Here is a 12,460-nt window from a genome sequence, read left to right as displayed (position 1 = left end):
CCCTCACCAACTAAGAATAAATAAGTAGAAAAGAAATTTTACAGCATCATAACAACTGTACCATAATGGATGCATAATGGAATCAAATATATAGCTAAGATATGATACAACAAAGTGAAGGGAGATGACTGACAAGATCAATTTTGTTTCAGGGGTCTACTGCACTAACTATGAAAAAGGAATTAAAAGCCAGCAAAATCCATTATCCTGACATGGATTCAGTTTAATTGGTTTCCAACACTAAATGGAAACTTGAGTAAGATTTTGTCCAACTATGCAATAACAATCCAATCTTTGACAAAGCATGAATTCTGATCCCACATATGAACTCTTTGTTTCGGTTTTCATTTGAACAGTGTTTCTCAACCTTGGCAGCTTTAAGGTGTGTGGATTTCAATCCCCAGAATTCCTCAGGCAGCATGCCTGGCTGAATAATTCTGAGAGTTGAAGTCCATATATCTCCAAGTTGAGAAGGTTAAAGAAATACTGCTTTAGAGGCTGGCAGAAAGGAAGAAGATCCTGTGACAACAGTCTGGGAGTTGAAGACCATGCAACTTAAAGTTCCAAAGTTGAGAAAGATTGCATTAGATAGAAGTAAAGCCTTTGACTGGAATCATCGTACCTACACCAGAAAGAAAGAAAGAAAGAAAGAAAGAAAGAAAGAAAGAAAGAAAGAAAGAAAGAAAGAAAGAAAGAAAGAAAGAAAGAAAGAAAGAAAGAAAGAAAGAAAGAAAGAAAGAGGGAGGGAGGGAGGGCTGTCATTTCTTTCATTATTTCTTTATCATTTTTATCCCATTTTATTATTTATTTATTTCTTATTTAATTCAAGTTGGACACTGCCTGACTCCAATTGACAATGGGCATCAACAGTAACATAAACTAACACAAATCCCCCCCTCAAAAATAATATCCCTACGCACATGACAGTCCGAGAACTGTGTACAATTTTCAAAATGACATCCTTTTGTAAGGCGGCCAGTTTTGCACAAGCGACATTGAGATATTTAGAGATCTAATGAAAGTTGGCAGAAGCAGGAGGGATATGCCACACTCACGGCTACTGAAAATTAAAAAAAAAAGTGTCAGACAGTAAATATTACATCAGAGCATTCCCAATGCTGCCTTAGATCTATATTCAGAAGCCCTACTGGCCTGAAATCTGCTGCCCATTTCCCCAAACCATCATTTTCCTGTGAAAAAGCTTCCATTTTTCTCCCTTGCTGTCCATGTAGCTTAAAAAAAGAAAAATAATAATGTTCTTTGGCATGTTTTACGGTGGCAAATAACAGAGGATGTCAGTTTTGCTTTCCTTTGCCCAGCTCTTCATTATTGTATGACTTCCTTGGCTGACCCTACTTTCCTGCCTGCAAAAGGTTCTTGGGAGACGTACCAGGAGAAAGTTTTATGCCGAGATTTATGTGAAGGAAGGGGAGCCTGCCCACCAGTCAAAGATGATTGTGTGGTCAGAGGCAGAGGTGGTATTCAGCAGGTTCTGACCAATTCTGGAGAAGCGGTAGCAGAAATTTGGAGTAGTTTAGAGAACCGGCAAATACCACTGGCCCCGCCTCCATCTATTCTCTGCCTCCCGAGTCCCAGCTGATCGGCTGGGTCTTCTTTTGTTGCCCTGCACAGGAGAACGGAGCTGGAAAGCAGGTTAGTGGGGTGGGAGGGAATGGGATTTTGCAGTAAACTTCCCCCTGGAGTGGGGAGGGAATGGAGATTTTACAATATCCTTGCCCTGCCACGCCCACCAAGCCACACCCACCAAGCCATGCCCACAGAACTGGTAGTAAAAAAAACTTTGAATCCCACCACTGGTCCCAAGGTCAAGCAATCCCCTTTTGCGACTTACTGACCAGCAAAGTCAGTGGGGAAGCCAGATAATTGCGCTAGTAACTGTGCAGTGATTTACTTAACAACGGTGGCAAGAAATGTTTTAAAAATGGGGCAAAACTCACTTAACATCTGTCTTGCTTCGCAAGAGAAATTTTGGCCTGACGATTTTGGTCGTAATTCGAGGGCTAGCTGTATTCATGAAATCCATGCCATATGGAAAACCCAACTAAGCAGAAGCTGCCTTATTTTAATTTCAACCCCATTATAGGTCCTCAGCTTATGACCACAATTGACCCCAAAATTTCTGTTGCTAAGCAAAACTTTTGTTAAGTGAATTTTGTCCTCACTTTACAACCTTTCTTGCCACAGTTGTTAAGTGAATCACTGCAATTGTTAAGCCAGTAACACGGTTGTTCAGTGAATCTGGCTTCCCCATTGACTTTGCTTGTCAGAAGGTGGCAAAGGGGATCATGTGACCCTGGGACACGGCAACCGTGATAAATATGAACCAATTGCCAAGCCTCTGCATTTTGATCACATGACCATGGGGAGGCTGCAGTGGTCGTAAGTGTGAAAAACAGTCATAAGTCACTTTTGTCAGTGCCATTGTAACTTTGAACAGTCACTAAATGAACTGCAGTAAGTCGAGGGCTACCTGCATTACTGATCCATTGTTTCCTTACCCATTTTCTCCAAGTCTCAATTGATATCACCTCTCTTAACCTCTTCCACTTGCATTAGAATGACATTTTCCAGAATTCCCAGGCTTGCTACATTAGGTGAAAATTCAAGGAATTACGGTTGCAACAAATTTGAAAAGTTCCAGGATTGGAGAAGGTTTTTTGTCGGCCTTGCATTGCGAGGTAATCCAGACAAGAAGCACACTCAGAACTATTTACTCTATTTTATTGTAAGATTACTTTAGATTGGAAGGGCAGATGCAGCTCGCTTTAGCCGCCGAAACCCTATTTTGTCTATCCTAGCTTTCATGTATTTTCCTTCAGGCCCCTCGCTTTGCCCTGCAAATTCCTAGAATGGTCATGTGGTGATTTGTTGTTGTCAAAGAGCTCATACAATCCTGACTCAGAGCAGCAACAAGCTCAAGGCTAACTCCCTTTTCTTGTTGTAGATATCAATCAGATCTTTATTAAGGACACAGACCAGCATAAGGAGAGTGGAATATAAACAATAATTTTTAAAAGGCTAAAAATATTATACACCTACGCAAACCACCCACACGCAGCAGCGTAAGGAAGATGGCGTCTGCAAGATAAAAGGTCAAAGTCTGATTTAAAAAAATAGCTAACCATCTGAAAAAAAAACCTTTTAAAAATGTTTAAAAACAGTCTTTACAAATCTAAAGGGAGAGGTAAGAACATGCTATGGATTCAGGAGAACTTAAAAACTAGTATAGGGCAGACTAAATCTGTCACAATGCAAGGAATCCTTAAACAACAAAATAGATGCTCGTTAAGATTAGTTTTAATCTTAAACAACAAAATAGATGCTCGTTAAGATTAGTTCCTCAGTGATGCACTGCTGCCCAGAACCTGACAACATTATGTGTTGTAACAGGATTTGGATTTGCAAGCAACAGGAAGATGTGGAATTGTCCTATGCGCTCGAAGTATTTATATTGTAATAATGAGATGACAGTAGTATGGATACTCTCTGTGTAATACAGGCACTGGAAAAATACGTGCTGTGTTTCTCCAGTGTGTCTCGAGTTACAAGGGCATCTCTCTGGGTAAGGAATTTTCCTGTTATCAGTCTTCAAGGAAAGCTGAGGGCATGGCATTGTAGCAGGGTAAAGGTCTCTGGTGGTTAGGTATTTTTAGTTAAGTATTTCGGGGAGGGGGTGGGAGGCAGAGTACCTATTGGATTCATTGGCAATAAAGTTTGGGGGCCTGGCTAGGCCCAATTAGTGCTCTGTGTCTGCTACACACTGTTTAATGAAAGCTTTGGCCTGATCGTCCTAACCCATGCTGAATGGAAAACTTGGAGAGGAGCCCAAGGATGAGATTTTACTTGCCACTGGTTTTTTTTCAAAGTGGACCGAAAGTCATCCCTCATAATTAGTGAGGCGAGACCAAAGGGAGGGGGGAGGATAGGATCCAATCGAGGTTGGTTGCCAGGACCAGTGGTTTTGTCTTCTGAGCTTTCAAACTGGAGCCCATCTTCAGTGCACACACTCTGCTGGAAAGAAGTTCCCTATATGAGGCCAAAAGTTTGGAAGACAAAACCTCTGGTCCCAGGGACTGACCCAGATTGGATACGGCAATGTTATCCTGTTATGCCTTCATTCGTGGAAAAACAACAGAGTCTGAGCTTATAATTGAGTATGTCACCCACACTTTAGACTCCACTTTCATGAGTCTCAGGATGGCATTAGAGACCCATTTGGGGACTTGAAGGGCCGTTCTTAGAAATTTAGATTGAACAGGTTCTATTGATGCAAAATTGGGGAAGGAGCTCAGGAGCACCATCAAGTACGTTGGTTGTGTTATTGGCTTAGCTTCAAATAGTTTGAATGCGGCAGGAGTACAGTAGCCACCTCTTGAGTAGTTTGAGGATGACATTTTCAGCAGTATACTCTCCATGGAGTTTCCCTGTGGTTGGCAGAATGAAGGACTATTCCCAGGTACTTGCAACAGGAGACCTGCTCAACCTTATCTATCCTCCAGGAGTGGTTCTTGGGCTTTTTGGTAAAGGTCATGATTTTGGCTTTTTGATATTTAAGTATCAGCTGGCCTCCTTGAATTACTATGTTAGTGCTCTCAATGTTCTTTTAAGGCCAATAGATGTTTTTGAAAGTATTGCTGTATTGTCTGTATAGAGTAAAACAGATGTGTATGTCTTCCAGCAACTTCTGAGTGTTGGTTAGGGTATGTGTGAAAGTTCATGTTGAGAAGATGGCCCACCATGAAGTTAATACAGAAACTGAATAACACTGGGGTCAGTATAAAGCCTTGCTTTATGCCTTACACAGTTCCAATGGCACTGGTGAGATGGTCCCAGGATTTCCATCTTACGTTGAGTGAAGCCCCTTCATGTAGCACACCTATTAGAAGAAGTAGATGTTGATCAATCAAGGAGGCTTCTAGTTTTTCCCACAATTTATCTTGGGATATAATAGAATTAAAAGTTGTTTTGAAGTCTGTGAAAGCAGCATATAGAGAAGCTGTATTGAGGGAGAAGTATTTTTTAATCAGATGATGGAATACTAGGCCAATCTACCATTGATCAATAATAGATTGACCTTCCCTAAAGCCAGATTGCTTCTCTGTTCCAGCCAGTATTGTGGTGTCTTGCATAAAGTTTGCTGATTATGTTGAGGAGGCTAATTAGTCTATAATTGACAGGCTCATCCTTTACATTATAAATAAAGAAATCCATTTCCCTAGAAATAACATTTCCAGAGGTGATGAAGATAGAGATAAAGCAAGGTCTTCACAATTCTTCAGAAGCCTGAGAAAGTTTAAAGGGAAGTTAGCAGTCTTCGATACAATTTTACTGAAGCAATAATTCAGCAACAGAGGTTAGTTTTAGAATTTAGAACTGGATTTAGAACCAGATCAGATCCAATAAGTTAATAGTTAGGATTTCTAGTCAAAAACAACCTTTCGTAAATTCTTCTCTTTGAATTTTCTCAACAGTTATCTGATTCAGGGATAAAGAAAAAGTGGATGTGTATGTATCTTTATGCCTGCTGAAATTTTCTCCCCAGGAGTTTAGATACCTCCAAATTCTTTTCAAAGGCACTGTGTCATTGCAGTGAAAATCCATTTTAAAGATGAGTGTGTGGCATCTGAACATAAATAGGGCAAGACTGATAATACACAGATCATTCCTGTCCATAAAAAGATGAAGCTGGTATACTAATATATGTTGGGAGGGAAAGTATTTCCAGCCACCATTGCCACCTGGTTCAGGCTAGTCAAGAGCAGAAGTATAACACAAGTAGTCCTTGATTTACAACAGTTCACTTAGTAATGGTTCAAAGCTACCACAGCACTAAAAAAAATAACTTACGACTCTTTTTCACATTTATGACCATTGCAGCATCCCCATGGTCACCCAATTTACATTTAGATGCTTGCAACTGGCTCACATTTATAATGGTTGCCGTGTCCCAGGGCCATTTGTGACCTTCTGACAAGCAAAGTCAATGCAGAACTTGGATTCGCTTCGCAAATTAGCACTTGTTACTAATTTAACAACTGCAGTGGTTCACTTAACAAATGTGGCAAGAAAAGTCGTCAAATGAGGCAAAACTTACTTAACCAATTTATCATATATAGCAAGATAAATTTTGGGCTTAATTGTGGTCATAAGTTGAGGACTACCTGTATAGTTCTTTATTAGAGTTATGGACCAGAATTCTGTAGGTTAATAAAATAAATGAATTCGGTTTCAAATGAAATAAAATGTAAACATACAATCGTAGCTACATCTTCAAGGAAATTAAAACAATGGCAGGTTTTACATATGGTCTTACACTGTTTTGCTCCATTCAAGGAAACTAAATTATATTAATCTGACAGGAGCTGAGCAGCTATACATAAAGGCTGTTAAATTAAATTTTAAAAAGCAGGCATAGCATACCAAAGCAGTTTCAAGTCACTGACTTCTATCTAAAGTGGGAATAACACATTGTCCATATACGCAAACAACATTCTGCCGCCTCTTCCCAAGAGGAGCAATCTTCTTAATGGATGACTCATATTTGTATATTTCTAAATGCCTCATTAACCCCATGACTACAGTAGAGGAAGAGAGACAAAATAATATATCATTCCTCACCTTTCCAATATTGAAATGTCAATATTTAGAAGTGGGAGTAAGCTTGGGTACAAAAACCAAAAAGCTTATAACAGTAAGGCTACCATTCCATAATGCCTCTTTGTGATCATCTTCAGCTCGAGACCCAATAAATAACAATAACAGCTCCAAAAACATTACAGGTAATCCTCAACTTGCAACCATTCGTTTAGTGACTGTCTGAACTTACAACCCTTTTTACACTTACAGCCATTTTTCACACTTACAACCATGGCGGCATCCTCATGGTCAGGTGTTCAAATTTCGGATGCTTGGCAACTGATTCATATTTATGACGGTTGCAGTGTCCTCGGGTCACGAGATCACCTTTTGAGTCCTTCTGACAAGCAAAGTCAACGGGCGAAGCCAGATTCGCTTAACAGCAGTGTTACTAACCTAACAACTGTGGTGTTTCACTTAACAACTGTGGCAAGAAAGGTCATAAAATGGGACAAAACTTACTCAACGACTGTCTTGCTTAGAAACACACATTTTGGGTTCAATTGTGATCATAAGGGGAGGACTACCTCTAAAGAGATCCTTGCACTAGACTAAAAGTTTAGTTCAAGGAGCCACATAGTTTTTATAAAGCATTAGCGGTAAGCAAGAGCCAAGGCTCTGGACTTCCCATAAACCAAGTTCAAGGCTGCTACTATAACTGAATTTTCTTCTCACAAAATTTCCACTAGTTTAGTGTGGTGGTCAGAAGTGGAGGGAAACAACAAAAACATTGCATCCAGTGTGGACCAAACCCTGACAATCTTTGTAAGGGAGCCAGGACATTGTGGTATTGGAAAGGAATGTAGTATTATCTATGCCAAGTCTTGTGGATATCATAAATGCTAGTGTCTCCAGATAAAGGTCAACAGCACTGTTCAGGTTCACTAACCGATTTACAGAACCGAAACTCCTGGAACAAAAGGACAGCCATTCATCAAAGCAAAGACTGCAGGACTCCTTTGTGCCAAGGAGCACATTCAGTCTTGTATGGAATGTCAAACAGTGGGCAGGGCCCAAAGAGAAAGAGGCATGGGCACAACTATCCCCCAGTGCTAATTTTGTAGCTGATTAATCACTCGTTTATTCAAATGACACCAACATTTTATCCTGTCCCGTTCTACATCACAATAAAACCCTAATTCAATTTCCCCAGCAGTGAAACTGGGCTGGGTAGATTATGATAAACCAACTAAAGACAAAGAAAAACAAAAGAAAAAAAATTATAGGATCAAAATACTCTAATTTCATCCCTTTTCATTAGCATTAGAGTGCAATCGACCAAACCAAATGGGCAGAATAATTACATGATGATGTAGCTTCCTGGACTTTATTTTTCACCAATTTTACCAAGAAAATGAAGAGGGGGGGCTGTATCTGTAGGAAAAGATACGTTTAGCCCCAAAGTTGCTAAAGCTTGACCTATAGCTTAAAACCTTTTCTGGTCACATAGTATTTCCTACATTACTCAGCTATAGGCAGCTTCCATAATACCAATGGAAAATTTACCCTATTGTTCATCATATAAGAATTTGGAAGTATCACAGCTTAAGCCAGTTTAATCAAAATCACACACATTTTATGATCCGGCATTCAAACAAATGAGTATTTCAAGACAGGAACTTCACCACTACGCTTGGCCATATCATTTTCAAATTAAATTTTAGATTTATACTTTCTTATTACCATACAGTAAAGATCAATTAAGTCCCTCTTGAAAGACTCTTTTATATAAAAAAACAAAGACAGCAAACTCTGAGCCCAGAGTTATTTGGCACAAGCAACTGAGTCAACATTTGGAACCTTGCTACTTTACCTACTGCTGAACAATCCTCAGAATTGTCTCTTGATGAGGTTGAAAGTACAGGGGATCCCAAAACTTTTGTGTTCAGAAATGTGAGCGGAGAATAAAATAAATATCATATTACTCCTGGATTTATTGTTTAAGAATATTTGCCTTTGTGCCTCACAGTTAGGTACTCTGTATCTTATTTCGGTAAGTTAAGGACTGTTGTTTCTACTCACCAAACCTTAAAGAGATCAAAGCCCATTATCCAGAGTGAGCCATAGAATTATGCTTTTTAAGACCTAAAGTCCTAATTAATTTAGTGCCTCCCACTTGGAGGAGGAGCTGATGATAAGTAGTGATAAAGCAGTGTGCGCTAGGATTCTTGCTTATAATCAATAAATTAGGAACCAGAAACATTCTAGACTAGCACTTTGAGATTGAGTCAGCTGTGTTTATTTCTAATTCCCATGTCTTGAGGGGGAGGGAATCCTCTTTGAGAAAATTCCAGGCTGTTTTTGGCTTATTCAGAGGCAAAAAGAGTTTCTGTAATCAGTTATGGATGTGTTGAAGTGGAGACTAAACAATAATTTGCTGTGGATGCTTTTAATTTGTATTCCTACACTGACCAGTATAGGGAATTGTTAGCCCCTTTTAATGATTCTATTCTCATCTGTAACAATGTCTCCCTTAGTTCATACAGGCTTTTTAGTCTTTTTCCAATTCAGGCTTTCTTCCCTTAGCTCTACCAAAATAAACACAGATCTGAACCACATGCAAAAAGAAAAAGAAAAAAAAGGAAAGACCCCATCTGTTATTCAAAACAATTGGCAAAGCTGAAACTGTTTTCAGTGTTGCACCTGAATGAAAATGAGCTCAGTCAAGTTTACTGATTGCAGGCTGTTAGCCACAATTTAACAGAAAAAGTCTGTGCTCTTCATATCTCAATATTCCAAAGTCCTTAGCTTGTCTGCAAACTGAATTAAGGACTTCACTTAGTCATTTTATCTTTGGTCATTGCCATGCAATGTGGAACTTACTCATATTAGCATACCTCTACTGAAAGCAATGGATTGATAGGAAAGCTCAGGAAAAAAAAAATCCAGCTCTGCAGGGGTGAGGAAGATAGAAGAGAGTTCCAAGTTCCAAGGTTAATAGTAATATTTACAAAGCGTTCTCAGATAGAATTTAAATATTCAGCTTGCCTTGGAAACTGAAGAAATGCCAGGAACCACACACTAAACTCTTCCAACCATTTACCAGGGATTGTCATTCAGCTGCTTTCAAAGCAGAAAGCAGAAAAAAAGACAAGGTTTTATTGGGATAATATCATGAACCCTGACTGTCAGCTAGAACTAGTCCTTCTTTTTTTTTAAATAAACTTTATTAAAGATTTAAATATATATATACAATACATAATGCAACACATTTTGTTGGAAATGAAACCAATGTGAAAAACAAAACCAATAAACATGAAACATATATGTTTCTAATCACTTAGACGGTGTGAACTAGTCCTTCTATCAGTCCGTTTCACCTGTTTCCAGCTCTAGAGGTTGTGATACACTGTAATTTTTAACTTCCCCAGTCCTCTTATTTGCCAGATAATGATACCTGTCCTGCCCTACTATATTGTAAGGTTGCTTGTTGTGGGGGGGAAAGTGGATATATAAATTAAGCTTTGAGAGCATTGCTGATTTTCAAGAACAAATAAGAAAGACTGGGGGTGACATGATAGGAGTGTTCCAATATCTCAGGGGCTGCCACAAAGAAGAGGTAGTCAGTCAACCTATTCCCCAAAGCATCTGAAGGCAGAACAAGAAGCAATGGAAGGAAACTAATCATTAGAGAAGCAACTAGAACTAAAGAGACATTTCTTGACAGAATAATTAATCAGTGAAACAGCTTGATTTCAGAGGTTGCTGGTGTTCCATTACTGGAGATTTTAAAGAAGAGATTGAAAAAATGTTTGTCTGGCATCTTCTGAGTAGGAAGTGGGACTAAAAGACCCCAAATTCCTTTCAGTTCTGTTATTCTGTACAGTAGTGGGTGAGGACATTAGAGTGGGGTGAGGGTCCCTGCCTGAAACCCGACCTCTGGCCCTCAGTTTCTGCCAGCATTACAGTATCTAAGCAAACATTCATCCAAAGAAGGTAAACACTGCACACATATTGTATACTGTGCAGAAATGGCAGGTAGCAAGGGTTACAATTAATGCCTGACGGTTGTGAAAATGCCAGCAGGTACGATACTAAATCTCTCTTACTCGTGCATAAATCCAGTATGGGTTATCCCAACGAGGCTAAGATGAAAGTGAGGGAACCAAAATTCCACAAGCATAGGCTGTACGAAGTCCCTGAAACCATGTTTCCAGAAGTAAACCAATGCAGAAAACACATTTTAGACAAGTATTAAAAAAAAAAAAATTCAGGAAGTTCTTAACTGACATTCAAACTCTGAGGGTTTATTACCTCCTTTGTGACACACAATAATGTTTCAAAGGCAAAGCGGAAACAACTGCTTTGGTACTAAGAGCATCACACAAGGATTTGGTTTCCAAGAGGTCTATAAATATGTAAATACACATTTGATTTTCTGCTTAGAAAATGGTAAAAATGTGTTAAAAGACAGACTTCCACATACTACTTATTCAATATTTGCCAGCCTACCTACCACTGTACTGTACTTTCGAATTTACTGAACAAATAATATGTTACTTTTAAACTGGTGATTTTTTTTCACAGACAAGTTACAGATAAACTATGCTGCCAATTATATCCATGAGCCACAATAAATGGTTATGTTTCAGGCAGACCCCCCTCATTCATCCCTTTTATATTATCTTTTTGCATAAATTGTTAAGTTTCCATTTCAAATGGATGAGCCTGTAACCTAAGCCATTTGAGTTTCATCTTTCCTACAGATAAAATTACTCTTTTTAAATGCTGCACTGATCAAATCAGCATCGTTTTTTTTCAGAGAGATGTACAAAGACATATATTTACAGGCACACAACTATGTTACAGTTTGAACCCTGGCACTGAACATCTAAAAACAATATATTTTTGCCTCAGTTTTCTTAGAAGTACACTACCAACACTTTAAGTTTAAATTAGATAGCAAGCATGTTTAAGATTCCCCCATCTGAAAATATAAAAAAAAAACCTACATAGCCCTGAATCAACAGTCCTTTTTCTTAAGAAATGCATTTCTTTCTGACATACCTTACGAATGGAGAGGAGAACTCCCTCTTCGGCACTAGACTTTTCAACAGCTTCACTCACATTTCAGTAGTTCCAAGACATGTCACAGCCAGCAAGAGCTCAGAGAATGAAAAATAAAACAATTTCCCCCTTTCCGTCTTTCTTCCTTGCGGCATGGGAAAGCTTTACACGTTATAGATTTGAAAGCGCACTCATCTCCCTCCCTCTCCTCACTATGAGAAATAATCTCCTCCCTGCTATTAGAAGCATGTTACCATTATCTGTTAAAGCACATGTCACCACACATATGCAAAAGCTGTGTGAAAGCTATACTTATTTATACAGGAAGCACGAGCCACAGCACTTCCTAGTTCCCAAGTCCCATTTCAACTTCAGGTGATTATTTTTAACCCTCCCAAAGGCTGGCTGATGTCTAACTTACTTTTTTTTTTAATTAAGAAAAAATCTTCCTGAATTCTAACTGGGTAGTCCAGGAAAGCTATCAAAACATTTTGTTCCTAATTAAAGAGCTGGATCACAATTGATTTGGAACACACGCACACACACGCGTGCGCACACACGCGCGCGCACACACACACACACACACACACACACAAAGACAAAAGCATCAAAAGCTTTTGATTAGAGCTCCTGCTTTTATTTCCTCCAGGGTTCTTGGTCTTTAACTGCTGTGAGAGAAGCAGAAACACAACAAAGGCTATCTATCCTGAGAGCTGCATCCACCGCATTTCTTTATGTTATACACATCTATTAATGGTACAGCCAGTGTGTTTAGAGATGGGTTGTGCTGTTCAGA

General features: G+C 39.1%; 1 protein-coding gene across 1 annotated transcript in view; it reads right to left on the bottom strand.

Annotated features, from left to right (window-relative positions):
* RNF144B (ring finger protein 144B) overlaps nt 1-12,246 on the bottom strand; it is a 52,371-nt gene extending 40,125 nt beyond the window's left edge. The window contains exon 1 of the mRNA XM_026669988.2: nt 11,665-12,246. The gene's annotated coding sequence lies outside the window, so the exon portion shown is untranslated. The remainder of the gene's footprint in view (nt 1-11,664) is intronic.
* Nucleotides 12,247-12,460: the final 214 nt, after the last annotated feature.

The sequence above is a fragment of the Notechis scutatus genome, chromosome 3, assembly GCF_049901735.1.
Source record: "Notechis scutatus isolate UNSWTSFEM ecotype Mainland chromosome 3, rNotScu1.2, whole genome shotgun sequence".
In the NCBI taxonomy this organism is placed as follows: domain Eukaryota; kingdom Metazoa; phylum Chordata; class Lepidosauria; order Squamata; family Elapidae; genus Notechis; species Notechis scutatus.
The sequence above is the reverse complement of the archived record's forward strand: the minus strand, read 5'-3'. Positions and strand labels throughout refer to the sequence as shown.